The sequence below is a fragment of the Manduca sexta genome, unplaced genomic scaffold, assembly GCF_014839805.1.
Source record: "Manduca sexta isolate Smith_Timp_Sample1 unplaced genomic scaffold, JHU_Msex_v1.0 HiC_scaffold_3595, whole genome shotgun sequence".
In the NCBI taxonomy this organism is placed as follows: domain Eukaryota; kingdom Metazoa; phylum Arthropoda; class Insecta; order Lepidoptera; family Sphingidae; genus Manduca; species Manduca sexta.
The window spans coordinates 1-12,819 of NW_023594680.1; the positions used below are offsets into that span (position 1 = coordinate 1).

General features: G+C 35.7%; 1 pseudogene; it reads left to right on the forward strand.

Moving 5' to 3' along the window:
* Positions 1-8: 8 nt before the first annotated feature.
* On the forward strand, positions 9-3,358 carry LOC119193101 (annotated as a pseudogene).
* Positions 3,359-12,819: the final 9,461 nt, after the last annotated feature.

Sequence of the window (12,819 nt, forward strand, 5' to 3'; positions counted from 1 at the left end):
CCCAGTGGGGGTTCAATAACTGGGCTGGTCTGTCACCAAACAGGAACTTGGTCAGTTGACTCAATACAACAATTCTTTAAGCAAGATTTCACAATTAATTTTACTAATTTTACAGGGGACTTGCAGTAATCTGTTGCCCCTTATAATCCAACAAACCCACAGTCATTTTTGTCAATGTACAAGTTTTTTTTTCACAAGTCCAGATTACAAGGTGTTGGGGGCAGTTCCATAAAGTTTGATAAATTTGACAATCCAGCACTGCCTTGCATAATTATTTGGTAGATTACTGCAAGTCAATTGTATTAATCATTACCCTTCCTTGCTTCACCACAGTTGGATAAAAAATAATAAAAATGTCACTTGCTTTAGAATAACAGATTAATGAAGTAAATTGTGATGGTAATATTAATTTTGTAAGAAAATAAGACTGATTTACAAATCACTATCAATCTTATTTACATTTTATTTTTAGACTTTGTGGATTTTGCAAATGGCAAATACTGTGCAGGCGTAGTTGCGTTTGTGTCCATCAAACTCAAGAACTTGGACATACACAGGGAGAACATTGGGTATGCCACCTCAACAGCCAATACTAAAGGACTGGCCATTTACAAGTCTAGAAAGGTAAAACATTAATGCTAATTGTGTTGAATTAAGTTTGTAAGGTAATATATTATTATATAAGGTAATAAAATTTTTGATACTAGTTCTTTACGTAAATGTTGAAAGAACTATTTGCAAAATGATTGCCTTAATATATAGCTTATAGTATGGTAATATGTTTATTTGTTGACAGTGTGCAGTGACAAATGCATTGCGTGAGACATTGTTGAGTTATGGCGGCAAAGTTGCCTCTGACCTCCTTGAGATACTTGAGACCGTGCGTCCGGACGTGCCCAGCGTCAATGGGCCAGGAGTCAGCGCCCCCCTCGTCAATGCATCTCTTGTCGGTGCGCCACTAGTCAGTGCATCTCTCGCCAACTCGCCCCTGGGCAACCTGCCAGTCAACACCCCATTACCCTCGCCGACCAAACGGAGAACAACCAGAACATCGCTAATCGTCTCGAGCCGAAGACGTCGCCGGTGGCGTTGTGCCCGCGCAAGGAGGAGGTGCGTCCCGTGGCGGTGCCGCCGATGGCGCGCGCCATGCCCATGCCGGCCGCGCTGCCGCCCGCGCCGGCGCCCGCCCGCGTGCCGCCCGCGCATGCGCCGCACCCCGCCGCCGTGCCGCTGCGCCCCAACTCAACGTAAGTTTCGTGCTGTCGCCGGTGGTGGGCGGACTGTACGCGCCGCGGCCGCCGGTGTTCCCCGAGTACTACGAGTGCGCGGGCCCGTGGCACTTCGCGTGCGATCCCCGTGCCCCCGTGCCACCCGTACCCGCCGCGCGGTGTTCCGCGGCCCCCCGGAGGAGCCTCCCGCCTGCGCGCCGCCGCCGGCTCGGGGTTGTTGGATCAAGCCGACCATTTTCTACGATGGTTCTTGGACCGAACAGAAGGTTAAGAAGTGGGTCGCGGAACAAGTGGAAAAGCGGTTTCCGGGCGACTCTCCGAAGTCGTCGCCGAGCGGCGGGCGCAACCGGACATGCATGGGCCAAAATAATATGCGCGTGGCCTTACACCAAATTCTTTATATTTAGGCGGACCGGGAAGTAATATGACCAACCTATTGGAACTTTTGAATATAGTAGAGCGTGAATTTAACGGACGTAAAACAATATTTTTGCTATCCATTTGTTGGTTAAGTATTTAAACGGCGCATTTTACATACCTATTTAAGAACGATATTCATTGATAATGCAGGCACTAAAGAGGCAGTGATGGTATACTGATTCATAAAATATTTTTCGGAGGCTACTGCGCAAATCTAGGTATTTAAAATCTATTTTGTGGTTGTGTCATGACCTGCTCTATCAACGAACAGCCCTTACAAAATAAATTTTATTAATATTGTCCGATTCCGGTCCGTTAGCACCGATGGCCAGGTTTTCAATCAATCATTATAGATAACTAAACAGCACCTATGCTGGTCTCTGCTTTATTCAGATAATGTCCTTATCAAATGTTTTTCTACGAAATAATATACAAAACATGCTCTGTTTTATACAAATTAAAAGATAATACGCACCCCTAGATATGAGCTGACTTGCACTCTGACAAGTCATAAAAGAAATGAAAAATATCCTTAATCATAGCACAGAGATATAAGTGGAAAAAGTGTGCTCCTCCCAACATAGTTCAACTTAACTATTGGTTGAACAAATATAACATGTGAAACTCAACTTGGATCTGTTCAGCCCAGCACCATATTGATTAATCATTCTTCATTCATGGCTCTCAAAACACAGATATTGACCACAGTTTATTCATTATGCGTAACGAGAAACTTATAGATTTTTATCTATGGTAACCGCCAGGTTTAGGATTAGCAATAATTAAAAATTTACTTGCACACGTATGTACTCTTTACTCACATTCGTGTTACAATAAGATTCGTATTCGCTCACTGCCTATTTTTAAAAGTCGTTTTATCTATTTCATACTTTTTAGTGATGATATTTTTATCGATATAAACGTGGTAATGAACGAATGCTAATCTTCTTATAATCTCAAAAGAAACTATTTTATAAATGGATTTTGTCGATGCTATAGTGTAAGTGGATATGTTTTAAATCTAGTTATAGTCGATGTTGACTAAGCATTTCTGTCTGTGTGGTGTGATTTATTTAACACTATAAGGAGGATGAAAATATCTCGTGGATCTCATTTTTAATGCAGACGTGAGCAGGCATGCTATGCCCCAGCTTGTCAGTTTGTGACTATCTAATATCTCCTTACAACAAACCAGAAGAGGACGCAGCTCTCAGAATATATTATGTATTTTATCATAATAGTAAAAAATCTAAAACCACGAACATATTTTCGTATTGCATTTAGAGTTTAAAATTCAGATATATCAACGAGGGTTTTGCAAAAAAATGTGTTAATGTCCGTTTTCATATTCTTTCCCCCAAGGAAACCATAGTGGAAAACAATACAGCAGATATAGCGTCGTATTGACACATTTACCTGTAAGAGTAGCTTTAAGAGGACAGTGGGGAAAATGCACCATAGTCGAGTAATATTTTCTCACTCCTGTTACCAATGTTGCCGGTGTTTTTGTGAGTTTTTTGTGTGAAAGATATAGAATATTTGTATTAGTGGATGTAAGTTTATTTTAATCGAGGATTTATACATCTTTTACATTAGGGATTCGTGTGTATGGATGGAATTGCACTATATTTGTTGTTTTATGGGTAAAATTGTGAATTTTTCGCGGTACCTAAATGTTTATTATAAATAAACTTGTTTTGAAAATTTAATATCTTTGATTGTTATGATTTTATTTGCCCTATTTTTGACACGACATTTAATAAAAAATATTAGAATTTGGCAAATTGAGTAATAAATATTTTTTTTTATTAAGTTATTTTAGAAATTAATTTGGTAACAGATTTTTTTTCACACTTGTCGCTAAGTTCATAATACCTGGTACATATGGGTATTATAGGGACCTAATGATAAACTTGAAGTTGATTTTCATGAGGATACATAATTCAATAATTAAGGTTAGGTTCACGCCTTGAAATAATTTCTTTAAACGAAAAGCTTTCTATGGCCTTTGTTACATAACGATGCACATAAGCGACTACGTTCCGTTCCAAAATTTAATTGTCACAAAACTCACATTTTTATCAAATATTCGTCATGCAATACTTAGGCATTTCGCGACGAGGCAACTAGATTCTAGAATACCAGTAGCCAGGATATTGCGATATAGGAAGAACATTTCAGGATTCTACTCACAAATAGTGTTGGCTAAACAGGATCCGAAGACTGGGATGGAGGGTATGAGTGAAGAGGAAGCTCGGGCCGAGCGGGCGTCGCCAGCGGCTCGCCCAGGAGGAGTTCAAGCAACGGCAGCTCATGAAGAACGCGGGCCTCGGTTAGCATTGAATTCTATTACAGTTGACTATAAGAACTATTTTACAATCTAGATAGGGTTTATTAAGTAGAAGTATGATCAGAAGCTAGTCAGTGTTTTGCAATGCTTAAGCAAATTGTATCCGCCATTTAACGTATAAGACAGTTAAATAAGCATGAAGTACTCTTTAGTTGTCCATTTAGTTGGGAGCTTGCCCTCTGTAATTGGTTGCCCTGTAGTATATTTGATGTTTATCCTTTACTCAGAAATTGCGAAACAGGCTCTTCCACTCAAAAGGTATAAAATAATTCTAAAACATAATTTAAATGCTATTGCTATACTATGCTAATAGCGATTTTACCGAAAGTTGATTTTGGCTTATAGTATGTCTATAAGACGAGATTTTTAAAGATCGATTCCCAGGTCATGATTGTCTTTAATTTTTTTAACACATATCCAATATTAGTACACCTAATAACAGAGGTTTTACCTGATACTACTTACGAGGGTAAATAATAATATGTAGTTCTGTTGATATGACTGTAAAATTACAACATACAAAATTTTGTATTAAATATTTTTATATTGGTAATCTTTGGTTAAAATTTACAGCTTAAAAGAATTTACTGTAATTTTTTAGGGGCCAATACACAGCATTTAAGATTAATTGTCGTCAACCTTCTTTATTACTCTTATGAATAATTAGATATTACTTTACTAGTGATAGCATCTATATGCGAATTTCAATATCTAAGTATATTTTCTGAAGCTCGAATTATTGGAGAATCTTAGGCCTGATTTTCACAAGTGTCTCGTAGTCGAGAATATCACAGAGAAGCGAGAAAAATAAATCTTAGAGGCCGCGTCATGTCTATTTATGTAGGTACTTTTCGGAAAAATTTAGAAAAAAACAGATAGAAAAGTTCATATTTCCATGACGAGCAAGGCAAGCGGGAAGGGCCGACTGGGTAGGCACTACAGTAACCCGCCGTAGAAAGGCGTACTATTTGAACGCGTTCCCAAGCTGATTTAATTCACTAGAACTAGTTGGAATACCACTAACAATTGTCACGCAACGCAGCATCCATGGTCGCCAACATAGTAATCTACCTGGGGTTATTGGAGTCACATTACTGTGCCTTATAACTTTGCTTTTCTCGTTCGGGATGCTCTTGTATAAACCAGGCCTGTACTGAGTAGGATTTGGAATATAATTCACAAAGTAAGTTGGGTGATATCCTTAATAAGTTTTACCTATAGTGTTAGGTGCATAATGTGTTTACTTTATTACCTATGCGAGTTTTTCTTACTTATTATATTATTCAATAGGTTTTCTAAAACGCATAATTTTGTTCATTTGTAATTGATATTAATTACTTATTTTTGTGTTTTTTTTGTATTTTCATTACTCAATAAATAGCTTGAATGTTACTTTGTTTTTTTTTTTCTTTTTATACCATCGCTTTATAGATAAACAAAGATAGGCAAGCCGGCTATAATCAAAAATATAAAATAAAAACAAATATATTATAATGCATATTAAATGAAAGGTTGTCGATCCGAGGTCTTCTCGCGCCGCAAAGTAAATCAAACACCACCACTTATATAAAATCTTGGTTTTCCTCAGATGAGAAACATGAACTTAGCAAAGGTCACAGCAGTATTGACAAGTTGCTGATGGATATACAGACACAAGACATAGTAATTGACGAGACAGGACCAATGGCGGATACCGGCAAGAGGAAATCTCCTACGCCGAACAACGGCAGGACCAAACGACGCAGTAGTATTGTCAATAAACTTGATATCGTGGGGAAGCATTGAGGAAAATAAAGCTTATATGGTTCTTCAACTTTAAATGTGTATAAAAAAATAAGAGTATTTGTATCACGTTGTTCGGTTTCGAGTATTTTTTTAATACACATAAGATAATTCTGGATTAAATCGAAATTGTATTCCATTCTCACACTATAATCGTGCAAAAAAAAATATACAATTTCGAATTATGCGACACGAACATACAAGATGCAATTTTCATTGAAATATAGCATGTTACATAGATATTTTAGAAAAGAAATTTTATTTTCTTTAATACAGATACAAATATTGGGAAAACCAAGCTTGAAAATTCTATATATAAGACAAACGTTTCCAGTAAAATTATATTGGGTATTTAAAATACCTTACTTAAAATAATACATGTTCTGATATTATTTAATATGTCAGTTTACGCCCAGCCTCCTCTAACTATAAAGGGCTACTGATGGCCAATATGCGTCAGATACTTACGACATCGGGCTTTATAGTGTTTTTTTTTTATGATAGTAATTTGTTTGTCAGCCATTTCATTTCATTTCATTAGAGGGAGGTAAGGCGAAAATGGACATTTAGTATTAGCATGCTTTAAACGTGTAGATTAATTTAATATTAAGATTACTTTGATATTGAAATAAAATAAACAATCTATATCAAGTTTTTTATTTCGCTAAGGAGACTTACAAGAGATTATTTACACGAACTTAACATCTACAAAACTAAGTTATTGTACTGTAGGTAAGAACTAAGACAAACGAAAAGAACACCTTTTTACGAGTACATAAAACTAAACTTACATTAACGTTGATTGACACAAAATTGATGCCATTTCAACAAATATCGTATTATCAATTCAATCTAATCTAAAATAATTATAAATCAAAAACGAAAGATAAAAATCAAAGACTATAGCGGAGAAAATACCTCTAGTCTAAAATTGCTTAAACCAAAAGCTGCCGCTATGTTTTCATAAATTAAATATATTTTATTCTTCATTGTTATAAATTTAGGGTATCGAAGGTGTGTTTTAGCAGACTTTTACATGGCTTATAATCAAAGATGACCCGTAATGTATAACACATTGTAATGTAGGATGCAACGAAATAGTTCAGTATCATACACTGATAAAAAATGAAATTGATCATATTATATTAGGAACATAGCTACGATATACCAGTTTAGTGAAAAATTATAACTTTTCAGTTAAAGCTATCTACTTATACTAAAGAAGTTAGTGAAAACGGTCCCTAATATTAAGATGGTGACACGGTCTTCCTGCAGCTTTATAAAGGAATATTTACTAATTTAAGGTATTTGCTACACACTTCAATTCTATGCAATAGATATCAACAAAACATACATCACAACGATCTTAATATAAATGAAAACCGCAACTTATAATGAACAAAAACTTTCAAAAATAATACCATGCACGGTACACTTGTAAAATACCTCAGATTTTATGTCAACCAACCCGATCCATAAAGAATACACAAATTAAAGTATAAAGCTGTTTTCACATCGGCAGTTTAGCGTACACTAATCGTTTAACGTGGTCACCTCTGCGGTAGGTATGAACGAACTATGTTTTACTCATATTAACCTGTATGCCCCAGAGGGGTGTAACTAAGCGACGTATCATCCGTATGAATGATACGAGGCCCTTGAGTTTTAGCGCATACGCCAAACTTAGCAGGCGTCTAAAAGTTCGCACTGTATGATTAATTTAAGAGGGCGTCTAAAAGTTCGCATTGTCTTGAAGGCAGCGACGCAGTGTGGAATTGATGTTTCCCGCGACGGATTGACAATTTTTCCGCTCGTAATCGACGAGCGAGAGCACAATAAAATCTAACAATATAATTTTGTTATATTTCAAAAGCTTTTATTTTAGAATTTTTGCCACTTATCAAAGGGATTCCAATCAAAATTTATATAGAGCCTTTATAGTAAGATGCTGCTGATAACACTGCTAATGCATCACCCATACCAAACAACCGAGGCCCCGTAGAATGTCCCAAAAAACGCGACTCGTAAGTCGATGACGTTTAACTCTGATGTTTGTGATTGCTCAAGAGACCATTGCGTCAGTCACGTGTTGGTCGCTCAACCAATCCCAAAATGACACGGAGTTGTGTCGTGTTTTTTTGCCACATTCTAAGCTCTCAGATATCTAAATTTGTTTTATTTTCAATGTCTTGTCTATGATCGTATTAGTTTGTGTTTAGTCTAAACTGTTGATGTGAAGACAAGAAGCATTGCACATCGGTACACATCCGTGGAAAATGCATATCACAACCTATACATACAAACACACGATATGACATCCCTCGTCCACTGCTTAACTTAATGACGCGGCGAGAATATCCGCCTGATGGTCAAACACATAAAGAGTAACATCGACCAAGCGTGGGATAAACTGCACTGTGCTCAACTGAGATATATATAGTCTTACTTATAAAAAAATCGCAAAGATAAGCTTAGTTAAAATTCAAATTTACTCGATCGGTTGTAAGTCAAAACCCGCCATCTTGCCTCTTAATAAGGTTTTAACTAGGAACCGGTGATGTTTTTGATAACAATTTTAGCAATTCTTAACCACTTTCTAATGCTAAAACAAGTTTATAAGTAAAACTGACAATGTTAAGGTAATTCTTAGTTGCAGGATCTCAGTAATATGAATCAGCAGTTTGATTTCTCAGGCTTTAAAATAGACGTGTTTTGTGGACGAGGCATAATCTTCATACAAATAAGGTCTTAAAATTAAAATGTCAGACATTGCGTGCAATATTTTTTTATTTCAATCGAAAATGTGAAATTTAAAATACCTTCACGCCACAATAGAAAGATAAAATTTGTATATGAAATTAAAAACACGCTATGTTTCCACATTACTTCTAATATAATACATGTATCGTTGGTATATTAGTTACATAATGGTTTATATATAATATTGAGGATTGAATTCTACTGAAGCTGTCTATGAATGGTGTGATCACAAATCAAAATAGTTGAAATCAATAATCGATTACAATGCTATCTTCGGTTCGACCCAAGAATAAACCAATCATATGTTAGTATGTCAGACGAACTTCAATCTGATTCGTTCATTTTGACAAATTAATCCGAAGTTAACGATTGGGATCGTTTAATACAATCAACCGTTAAACGAGATTTTTAGATACGAAATTCCATCTGGCGTTCCGTTGCCTAGTCAATTTCAACAGCCAGCAATCTGCGAACCACTATTCAGTGACCTAACTCTGTTATATAAATTGACAAAGCAAAGGTACCTGCAAACTCGCATACTAAACCTACCGGCTATCTAGCCTGGAAACTGTAATGTCGCTTTTGCGAACATCCTTTAAGTTGTATAGTATAATCCGTGATCACCCTATATAAATCCATATACAATAAATACGCTTTATAGTATATATTTTAATATATAACATAACTATTAACGTAACATCTACGTTCATAATAAACCGCCTACGACTACAAACTACGCGACTTAAAAAAATATTTACATACATGTATGGGTTATGTATAGGGTGTTATTAAAATACAAACGTCACTGGAAGTCGAGAGAATCGAAATACTATATAAAAATTATAAAATAGTTTCATGACTTTATTTTCATTCATTTATTTAAATGAGAAATGTCATTATTCATTACGATTTAATTTCCAATAATATAAGAAATGTTTTAGGTATGCATTCTGTATGACAAAATGCTACGTTAGTGTTGCCATTTATAATATTTCATTGGCAATTATTTAGTTTCAAAACTGGATTTAACAAAATAACTTCGAGCCTTGCGAATGAGAATATTATAGAAATGTGTCGTTTTTGAGACATCATAGAAATATTTTTTCATATGTATCACTGTATTAATGACCTTGCCATGTTTTTCTTATTAATGCTTCGAAACCTATGGAGGAACAAACCTACACGTATTAACGCAAACCAATCCTATTCATTAAAACTTACTTGACATAGTTGGGTGCATTTTTAAATAGTATATATAAACTTCTTCAGTCATATTGTGACCTTGGAGATTCAGGGATGTTATACAATAAACAGTCCCTCAGAAAGAATCTGTATAGTAAGAACTGAGTATCTGAGAAGTAAAATAATTATTCTGTAACCATGTCAATCAGATTGAATTCTGATTGGTACATTCTTAGGTCGATCAGAATATAGAGATAGAATAGTTTCTTGACTTGGCCGTTAACTGGCAGTGTATTACTACATCCAGAATCCGCGTTGTTATTTAAATTTAAGTAATTTTTGACTTAAAAATTTACTCAACATGTGAGCCATCGAAAATCCTTTTTATAATTTGTGTATACAATATACTCTTGTATTGAGAACAAAAACATAATTTTGGTTTTAATTTTTTATTAATATCGATAATTTAAATTTCTTTTTTTAATATAATTTGGTGGCATTAGATACACCGAGATGAATGCTTCGCCACGATCGTATAAGCGTTCTACTTGATCTTTTCAATATTTATGTTGTCTTTATAGTCAATATGACAAGACAATTATGTACCTTAAACCTCTCATATATTCCACGAATAAGCTTAAAATTTGTGTATTTCTATGCCCTTAACTATCGTACTATAGCTTCTTCCATATATTGTCCACAAAAGCGCTGTATTGATTACCTACTTCGCTATTCTAATACATTGCCGGTTTTGTATGCAACACGACGACGAGTGACGGTAAAAAAGTACAATGTAAAGTGTCGAAGTAAAAATTCTCTACTGTTGCTCTACCATAATACATGATACGATATAGACATTGCGTCTTTATATGTTATTTGATATACATTACGTTTTAAACATGCTAAGTTTATATGATTTTATAATGTTAGTGAAGAAGCCAATACAATATTTTTGTGCAAATTCTAAATGCCGTCGCACTGTTCCTTTTAGACCATTACGTTACTAATAGACCTAACGGAAATGCCAACTACCCTACCACAGGTTGATCATTACTCCCCGATAGATGTCGCTATTTTACATAACGTCATTTATATTATGCAAATACTGTATTGGTTTCCACACTCGAGTATATATCGCCTAGACATACGATACTATCAATAATAAATATCGACATTGATAAGTGTACAGTCAAAATTACTCCATACGGCCTTCATAATAAGCGTCATTTTAATTTGAGGCGCGACAGAGCAGTGGCAACTGACAATGGTGACTTCTGAAGTTTAGTTTCGTTCTACCCTCGCTTGGGAATTCTTTATTTGTGAAATACTGTTTTTTTCGTAATTATATATTAGAATGTGCCAGTTCTTCATTACAATAATAAAAAACGCTAATAGATCGGCTAACAAGAGATCGTAGATTTATTCTATTTGACATAGTCGACGATATTCGTGTCATCTGCAAATTCCATTTTTACTTGCACGTAAATTACCCTAATGCACTGGTAACAGATGAATCAGAGAGAGACGACTGACGACAGATGATTATCCCTCGCTAGTTGACACAATTATGCTGGTTTCATTTTCGGTTTCGTTTATTATATTTGGTTTCGCAGTTTTTGTCTCACGCAACAAAGGTTGGACGAACTTCGCAGGTGTCAGTAATTAAACGAAACTCTAGGAAACATAATCAATTGCTTACACAGCTATATTGTAATACGAAGAAATGGCACACTACTTTATACCAATTGTTTTGAATGTAAACCGGATTTCACTGAATACTTTTATTAAGCCCCTCATTGTCAAAACTGAAAGAAACTACAGAAATTATCAACAAAACTTAGATTATGTAAAAATTCATGAGCATAACCAGCTTTCAAATCAAGAAAGTGGGGGATCTTAAATTTTGATCAGGAGAAACAGAAATATCGTATAAATGGTACAAGTACCTACATAGATTAGTATGTACTTGTGCAGAATTTAGGGGCAGCTGACCCCCCTCCGGCTATAAACAGTGTATACGACTATTAGAAAAGTAGCGTTTAACTGAGACCACTCCTGTAGTATTACAGATACGGGAAGAGCATAGTGACGTCACGCGACACATTTTCATTTATATCGCTAGTCCACTCCTCTGCATCCATCCAATACCACAGAAACATACTTTAGTCTGATATCAATAAAGATCCCAATGCCCTACAGCAATGGCTTACTATGATTTTCAATTTTGTTTTGGACTGGTTTATACTAATAAACCAATCCAACACAAGTCAATAATGAACATGTAAACAAATTTTATTCTGATCAGTGCATTCGTTGTTGAATGTCGATCTGTAGCTCTGGGACCGTTGACTAGATGCCTTTTATACGTGATATAATATGAGAAGAGACCATCCATAAATTACGTCACACGTTTAAAGAAGTGTGACATAGGGGATTAAAGAAGTGTGACATTATGTGACGAGGTGGCGGGTGGGTCAAAGTTTCGTGACGTCACATTCAAACACAAAATCTTCAGTATTAGAAACATTGGCGTATATTCTATAGACACAATCGCTGTCTAACCAAACCTTTGAAACATGTATATCATATCTTAATGAAATGTAATTTTTGAACGACGACCACCCGATCATGTTGTGTTTGCCTGTTCAATATCACTATTTTTTTATTTTCTAATGATTGAATAATTTGATTGTTAATGTTGGCGACTGCACTCTGTAAGCATTTTTTTAAGTATGAATCTATGTTCTCTTTTATTTTCTATCGCTAATTTTTTTTTATGCCGCTCAGGTTTCGTCGATTGGATTTCATCTTATCCCATGTTAAGGGTGATGTGCGTGCATTAGCTTATATAACTATTGTGACTATGTACAAGAAAGACTTGGAAAAATACAAAAGAAGTACTGAACAATTGATGACAAAAAGCCCGGAGTTTCTTTCTGCCTTTCTTCTTCGGGTAGTCATCTTAGGTAGCTAGTGAAAGGCTGGTAGGTTAGCTAGATTAGGGCTCATGTCCTCGCCGGTGAGGATCGCGACGCGTTACCCCCTATTTCCCCTACTTGCCAGCCCGAGCTGGTTACTTCGGTTTGTACCTAGTCT